The 7,751-nt window shown below is 47.1% G+C and overlaps 1 long non-coding RNA gene across 1 annotated transcript; it reads left to right on the forward strand.

Annotated features, from left to right (window-relative positions):
- The first annotated feature begins 5,553 nt into the window (after nt 1–5,553).
- Nucleotides 5,554–6,870, forward strand: LOC139041397 (uncharacterized). The gene is made up of 3 exons (XR_011496465.1): nt 5,554–5,633; nt 5,735–5,863; nt 6,333–6,870. It is a non-coding gene; the product is annotated as an uncharacterized lncRNA (long non-coding RNA).
- The last annotated feature ends 881 nt before the right edge of the window (nt 6,871–7,751 follow it).

Consider the following 7,751-nt stretch of genomic DNA (forward strand, 5'->3'; position numbering starts at 1 on the left):
TGAGACTGTCACGTAAAACCAGAAGGTCAGTTTATTAATTTACAATGAAAATTCTAACTATCCTGGGGAACAGAACACTCATGTTTGCACGCCCAACCCCTCCCCACTCCATTTTCCTAGCCTCTCCTCTCCCCTTCTTTCCGTTCCTGCTCTGACAAATACTTCCTAGGCGTGTCCTATGAGCCAGGCGTGGGGCTGAGACCTGGAGGAACAATGGGGTGTGAAACCAACAGAGTGCCTGCCCTCCATCTGAGGGGTGGGAGGAAACCCAGATGGGAACATTCACACAGATAAACACCAGGTCCCTTATGTGTTTCATGGAGCCCTTTGAGACTCTAAAGACCGTGAAGGCCCCTGTCCTTAAAATGATGAGCCTTCTCACACACACCCATCATGCACACCATTTCAGGGGATTCTCAGTCACCCTGAAACTCATCCCGGGATGTGGGGTGCAGAATCTCCCCCTCTGTTGGCAGAGCTACACGAGAAGCAGTCAAGTCGTACCCAGAAGGTTGCTTCGAGACTGTGGAGTTGGAACAAGGGTGTTGTTTAGGTGAACTGAATGTTCAAGGGCATTGGGCTAAGATCACCTTCAACATAGTAGAAATGGCCTTGCCACTGGAGACACTGCATGCGTTGGAGGTCCCCCCTCACCTGGAGCAGTGCCTGAGTGGAGTCCCGCCAACATTGACCTCTCTCCTCTTTCTAAGTGAAGAAGTTTGACCAAACTCCATTTTGTTGACTCGCTCTTTTAAGGTAAGTCAATACCTTGATCCACTGAGAGCCACATGTATCTCGCCTTGAAGTAACACAAAGACCTTCACAGGACTTTGCGTATCTTGGCTCTGATCCATAATAAACAGATTTAAAGCTTAATTTTAGCAGAGTGCTATATCTTCCTTTCTTGCAAGTTCTTAGGAGGTGTCTTGTTCTGGGCCCCAGCAACTCCCAGCTGGCTTTTCCAAGAGCATCCAGAAAACCATAAAAGGCTCATCAAAAACCTCTCCTGCCTACTTTTTTCCTCTCCACAATCTAGAGCGGGAGTTGGCAAACTTTTTCTGTAAAGGGCCACGTAGTAAATATTTTAGGTCTCTTTCACAGCTCCTCACTCTGTTGTTAGAGTGTAAAAAGCAGCCGTGGATAAGACCTATGTGAATGAGCGCAGCTGTGTGACAATAAACCTTTATTTACACAAAGCAGTGTGCTGGCCAGATTTGGCCTGCGGGCTGTCATTTGCTGACCACTGGTCTAGGAGGTGATCATCCTCCTGATGGCCTCTCCCCAGCTCCCTCTGCTCTCCCTCAGTGGTCTCCCTGATGGATTTATTTCCAGTGTATTTCTGAGGATTTAGACAGACAGAGGGTAAGAAGTGTGCTTCCGTGGAAACTGCAAATGGAGGATTGCTTTCAACTAGAAACCTGGATATCCTTGGTGCTGAGTCCTTCTTCCTAGTCCGTACAGTGTAGAGAAATGGGTAGGAAAGAGACGTCACATGAACATGGGAAAACTTTAAGAATGTTTAACCCAGAGAACAGAAGTTTCCAGCAAGGTACACAGAATGGTTAAGAGCATTTACTCTTAAGTCAGATAATGACAATAATAATGACAATAACAACCTGACACAGATAACATTGATTGAACATCTACTGTGTTTTTCTGAATATCATATTTAATGCTGGGTTTGCATTCCAGCTCTACCTCTGTCTAGCTGTGTGACATCACTTAACCCCTCTGAGCCCAGTGTCTTCACCTGTTAGCCAAGGGGTGTGGGTAGCCTGTGACCAGCACTCAGCCCAGTGCCTGGCTCCACATCAGTGCTCATAAGAGTCAGAGCTCTGTTACTCCAATCTGTGGAGGGGCCACACTTGTTCTTTATATCTCAGAGCTGGGCAAGGAAGCCAGTAGGTGGAACCTTCAGGAAGAGAGATTCCAAGCCCAGGAAAAACGTGCTGACCTAGGACTTCCAAGATATACAGGGTTCTTGAGATGCTGGTAGATGATTCTTGAAGGAAGTGTTCTCTAGTCAAATAAATTTGAGAAATTCTCAGTTAAGCAAATTTCTCAATGGCTGTATTTCTTAGAGCCTGGAATGTACTATTGTGGTATAAATCTCTAAGAAGATATCATCACAAGCAGCTTTTTCCAAGTGTATTTATCCACCGATCATTTTTTGCCACCAGGGCATCTTTGGGGATTAGTCTGTTACAAAAACCCTTTAGGAAAATACAGTTGGAGTTGTCTGAAAATAGATTGGCCTGTGTGAGGTAGTGAGCTCCTCATTAAGGGAAGTGTGCAAGCAGCAAAGGCTGGATGCTCAAAGGGCAGGGATGCTGACAGGATCATCTGTGGTGGATGACAAGAGGACTGAGTGCAGGGAAAGGCTCCTGTCAGTCCTGGCAGCGGGTCTTGTCCTTTCAGGCTCTGAGGGTTGTGCTGGTTTTCTCTTCCAGCCCTGGAATTTTAGATTTGACTCCGAACAACATCAAGAAAGCAGCTGGGGGCTGGCCCCATGGCCGAGTGGTGAAGTTCACTTGCTCCGCTTCAGCGGCCTGGGGTTCACGGGTTCAGATCCTGGGCGTGGACCCAGTACTGCTCGTCAAGCCACGCTGAGGGGCTGTCCCACATGGACGAACTAGAAGGACATACGACTAGGATATACAACTATCTACTGGGGCTTTGGGGAGAAAAAAAAAGAGGAAGATTGGCAACAGATGTTAGCTCAGGGCCAATCTTCCTCACCAAAAAAAGCATACCTTAAAAAAATTCTTTTTAAAAAAAGAAAGGAGGCTTTTGGGGGTTGGTCCCACGGCCGAATGGTTAAGTTCACATGCTCTGCTTTGGTGACCCAGGGTTTCGCCATTTCAGATCCTGGGCGCAGACCTAGCCCTGCTCATCAAGCCATGCTGAGGTGGCATCCCACACAGCAGAACTAGAAGGACCTGCAACTAGAATGCACAACTATGTATTGGGGGGTTTGGGGAGAGGGAGAAGAAAAAGAAGATTGACAAGAGATGTTAGCTCAGGGTCAATCTTTAAAAAAAAACGAAAGGAGGCTTTTGGGCTGAAGGGCTTTGCTGGAGAGTTCTGGTAGCCCCACGTTAAGGGCCCCTGAGGAGTCCCCACTTTGGAGTCCCCTCAAGTCTGCTGCTGATCAGAGTCATCAAGGGCAATGAAAGCACATTGTCTGACACATCGGAGGAGCTCAAGAAATGTTCCTCTTTGAGATCCGTGCTGAGTGGCCTGCAGCGTCAACGGTGAAGGGCAGGCAGCCCTGACCCGGATTCCTCTTCTGGCTCTGCCGCTTTCCTGCTGGGCGATGCAGGGCAGACCCATTTCTCCAGGCCTCCAGTTCCTTATGCGTAAAAGGGAGTGGCAGTCTCTTCCTCCTCCTGTGGTGAGGATCTGTAGCAGACAGGCCGGCGTTCCCACTGTCTCCGCTGCGGCTGGGTAGGACACGGGGCAGGCAGCTCGGGCCCTCCTCCCGGCACGGCGTGCAGGGCCTTCCTGATGCCTGGAGCACCCACCCCGGGAGCAACCTCCAACCAATGGTGTCAGGAACCGCAGGACAAATGCCCCAGCAGCCCCGGTCCTGGGGGCAGACAGTTCTAAGAGGTATTCGCATCTGCTCAGAAGGTCTCAGAGGAATCCAGCTGTCCCTTGCCCACAGCGGTGACCTCAATAATTCACCTTATATTGCCATTTCTCTCTTTCCCTGTCTCATTCTCTCCATACCCTCCCTCTCTCTTCCTGAGATTAGCTCCCAAGGAAACTTCCAGCACCCAAGTCCTTTTCTCAGGCTCTGCTTTTAGGAAAACCCAAACTAAGAGAGGATTAAATAAGACGCCGCCTGTGGAATATCTGACTAAGTGCTTAATAATTAATCACTGATTACTATTGAAAAAAGCAAGCCTGGCGTACCCTCAGGTCTCCACCACGCTACCACCCATGCGAACGTGCACACACATGCATGCACACGCACACACACTCTCACACCAACACTTCTCAGCCTATTCTTCTACTCTTATTCTTATTCTCCCACTCCTGCTTAAGACATGATATCATTTCCCACGTCCACTCAGACCTGCGGGAGCCATCTGGTTAATAAAACGCTTCAAATTCGGGGTTTTTTTTTTTCAACTAAATGTGGATGAATGAAAGGATGCTGTGGGCTAAGGCCAGGGCTAGTCTCTTCCCACTCCCTGGACCAGTCCTGCTCTGCAGCTACTCTTTCCTCCTTCTCAAATTTTCCCACTTGGCATCAGAAAGGACCAATTCTGAGGCTGACTTTGTTGACAAAGGCAAGAAGCCCTGACTGGGGCCAGGAGCCCTGAACACAAGCAGGGGGCAATTTTCAAGATCGGAGCTGGTGTGCGTTAAATAGACGTTTAGCAACAACGGGAGGCATTCGGATGCTTGTTTAGTGAGCAGCTGTTACAAGAAGCAGGCACGACGTACCCTCTGCTTCTGACCTCTCCCTCGATGCTAATAAGTTCTCTATCTTTAGCACAATTTATAGAGATTTTCTCCTCATTACACTTCAGTGCCCCTTACCTTTTAATCATCCATCAGCTTTGGGGAATGTCTTTGTGAAAAACCCGCCATTCATCATCACACGCTCCTCGACTTCCTGGACAACTGGGGTGCTTTATGGAAACCTAGGACCATTATGACTCTGTCGGAGCCCCTCCTCCGCCATTTCCCTCTCTGTCCTGTCTCTCCCTCCTCAAAAGCATGATATGAAGTGATGCTGTTGGCAATACCTGCTTGGTGACAGCTCTGCCCCATATCTGTGCACCCCACTCCCAGGCCTTGTTGAGCACCTTACAGGTTAATTAGAAGAGTTTTCCAGTAATAGAAGGTGACCTACAAATGAATAAAAGTTCTCTCTTCTTGATCTAGTTCAGAGATAATGATGACAGAGAACAGTCACTTAAAGCAAAGCAAAGAAAATGGTTGTGGTTGCAAGGATGCACTGAGGCACAGCGGCAGGAGCCCAGGCCTCAGAGATAGAAAGACCTGAGATTGAATGTGGCTGTGACAGTTACTTGCTGTGTATCTTGGGTGAGTTGATTAACTTCTCTGGGTCTCAATGTCTTTATCTTTATAAATGGGGCAATTTATACTATGCAGACATCTTTTCTTTTTTTTTTTCCTTGTCTGCCCAGAAAAACTCCATCTTCTGGTAATAGCATCTCCTATTCTCTGTGGTTCTGGTGGAGGGACCAATCTTACTAATATCCATTACCTGCTACCTACTGTGCCCTCAAGAGGGCCCAGACCTGGCCAATAAAGCATGGGCATGTGAAATAGGCAAGGTCCTTTCTTGGGATTTTACATAGAAATGCTGGAAGAGAGACCCTCTCTCTTTTCTCTGCTGACCTGAAATGGTGGAGGTCTGGAGGTCTGGGTAGCAAAGCCCCATCCTTCTTCCATCCCTCCTCCCCTGCCCTCCCCTGCCCTCCCCTCCACCTCCCCTCCACCTCCCCTCCACCTCCCCTCCACCTCCCCTCCACCTCCCTCCTTTCTCCTGCCTGGGGAGAAAAGAAAACCCACACACAAAGGGAAGCGGATGCGTAAGCAGAGGGGCGGGGCGTCCCAACAGCGTTGTTGACGTTTGTTTTGAATTCTCCTGTGTAACTGTTATTTCTTTTTGATTTTGATTTTGGTTTTGTTATTGTTTGAGAACAAGAGGGGGCTTTTAAAGGTCATTAAGTCAACCTTTATTGTTTTCTAGCTGAACAAAATGCAGTCAAGAGAGACAGCGCCTTCCCTGGAACCATCCAGCTTCTCAGTCGGGACTGGCACCCCAGGCTAAGAGTCCACCTCGGCGTGTGTCGGCGTCCTTCCGGGCTGGTCTCGTAGGGTAACTCACCGGCTGATGATGCGCGTCATTCCCAAGTCACTGCGTGTGTCTCCCCAACCTCACTGCCCCCAAATTCCTCTTATCTTGCCCCCTACCCCTCATCAAGCCCACGGTGTCTTAATATCACCATTGTGTGGATTCGTTTGGGTCCTCTCTGTGCTGCTTATGGGAGTGGTAATACAGACAACTAATTTAAACTGTTGATGAACTGCTTTTAAGACTCTCTTTCATCAGAGAAGAAAGGGCTTCAGGTATCTTAGGAGAACGGATTTTTAAAGAAGGGGATGATATGTGGCAATGGTTCCCAAAGAGGGAAAATGGTGTAGAAAGGGGAGTTCAGCCCTTCTGAAGACAGACTGCTTTCATTTTAGAATCTTCCTCCTCTGTCTCACCGTATTCTCCTTGTAAGTGTTCCTACGTGGAATCAAGGCTGCTGATGCTGCAACCATTCCCTCCTTCTTCTCCCTAGGTATAGATGCCACCTCCCACTTTAGAGGCTGAAAATGCAGCTCACTTTCCCAGCTTGCTTTGCAGCTAGAATATGTGACCTATTCCTGGGCAATTCTACATGAAGGGAAGTCTGGTGGAGGTGCTTCTGGGAAAAGTTCTCTTCTTTGATAAAAGAGAGATGCACAAGGGAAAGCCTCCTTTATTTCTGCCTTTGAGTGTGGTAATATAAAGATATGATGGCTGGAGCTGCTGCAGCCATTTTGCAATCTTGAGGGCACAAGTCTAAAACAAAAGTCAACACACTGAGTATTGTGGTGTGGAAAGATGCAACGAGGCAGGGTCCTAGATGACACATTTCACCACAGAAGTAACCCTAGAATAACTCAACCACTGGATTTCTTGTTATGTAAGAGTAAATAATCTTTATCATTTAAGCCACATTTGATTGTGTATTTTCTTATAGCCAAAAATCATCCTATTACTATGTCTTAGACTTGTTTGAAAGAAGTTTCCTTGATGGAATATACTTTTGTTTCTAAAATAAAGTTTTTTCTTTGATGTTGGTTTGTATTTGTTATTACCGTAAGTTCTATTTGATTCTTTTTCAAATCTACAGGGTGACTTGATAGTTGCCCATCCCATGTAGATACCCTTGACCTTGTCTTTTACTTCCATAAACATATTAAGCATGGTTAGTTCATAATCTGTGCCTGATAATTCCAGTATCTAGAGTCTTGGCAGGACTGTTTCTGCTTGTTCTCACTCATGATGCTTTATTTCTTTTTTTTTTTTTTTTTAAAGATTTTATTTTTTCCTTTTTCTCCCCAAAGCCCCCCAGTACATAGTTGTATATTCTTCGTTGTGGGTCCTTCTAGCTGTAGCATGTGGGACGCTGCCTCAGCGTGGTTTGATGAGCAGTGCCATGTCCGTGCCCAGGATTCGAACCAACGAAACACTGGGCCGCCTGCAGTGGAGCGCACAGACTTAACCACTCGGCCATGGGGCCAGCCCCCTATGCTTTATTTCTTTTTATCCCTGGTTATCTTTGATTGTATGCTGTTCATTGTGCCTGAAACATAATTTATAAGAGTAATTTGAGGTCTGGGGTAAAGGTACTTTCCTCCAGAGAGGATGTGTGTGTGCATTTGCCAGGTGCCTGGGGACAACCTTAAACCACGTTCAAGGTTAAAGATTGCCTGTACCACCAAACACTGAATCCTGGCTGCAAATCCAATATACCAGCCTAGTTTACTTCCGGTTCACCTTTTTCCAGAAGGTATAGAGATTTGGGGTCCCTATTATTATGAAAGGGTCTCCATTTAGACTCTCCTTTTAATTGCTGCCTCCCTTGTCCCAAAAGGCCATCAAAACAAAGGTTCAAATTGCTAGAATCAGCTAATACCCTTGGTTCAAAAGTGACTTCCGTGCTCTGCTTATC

Source organism: Equus asinus, chromosome 21, assembly GCF_041296235.1.
Source record: "Equus asinus isolate D_3611 breed Donkey chromosome 21, EquAss-T2T_v2, whole genome shotgun sequence".
Taxonomy (NCBI): domain Eukaryota; kingdom Metazoa; phylum Chordata; class Mammalia; order Perissodactyla; family Equidae; genus Equus; species Equus asinus.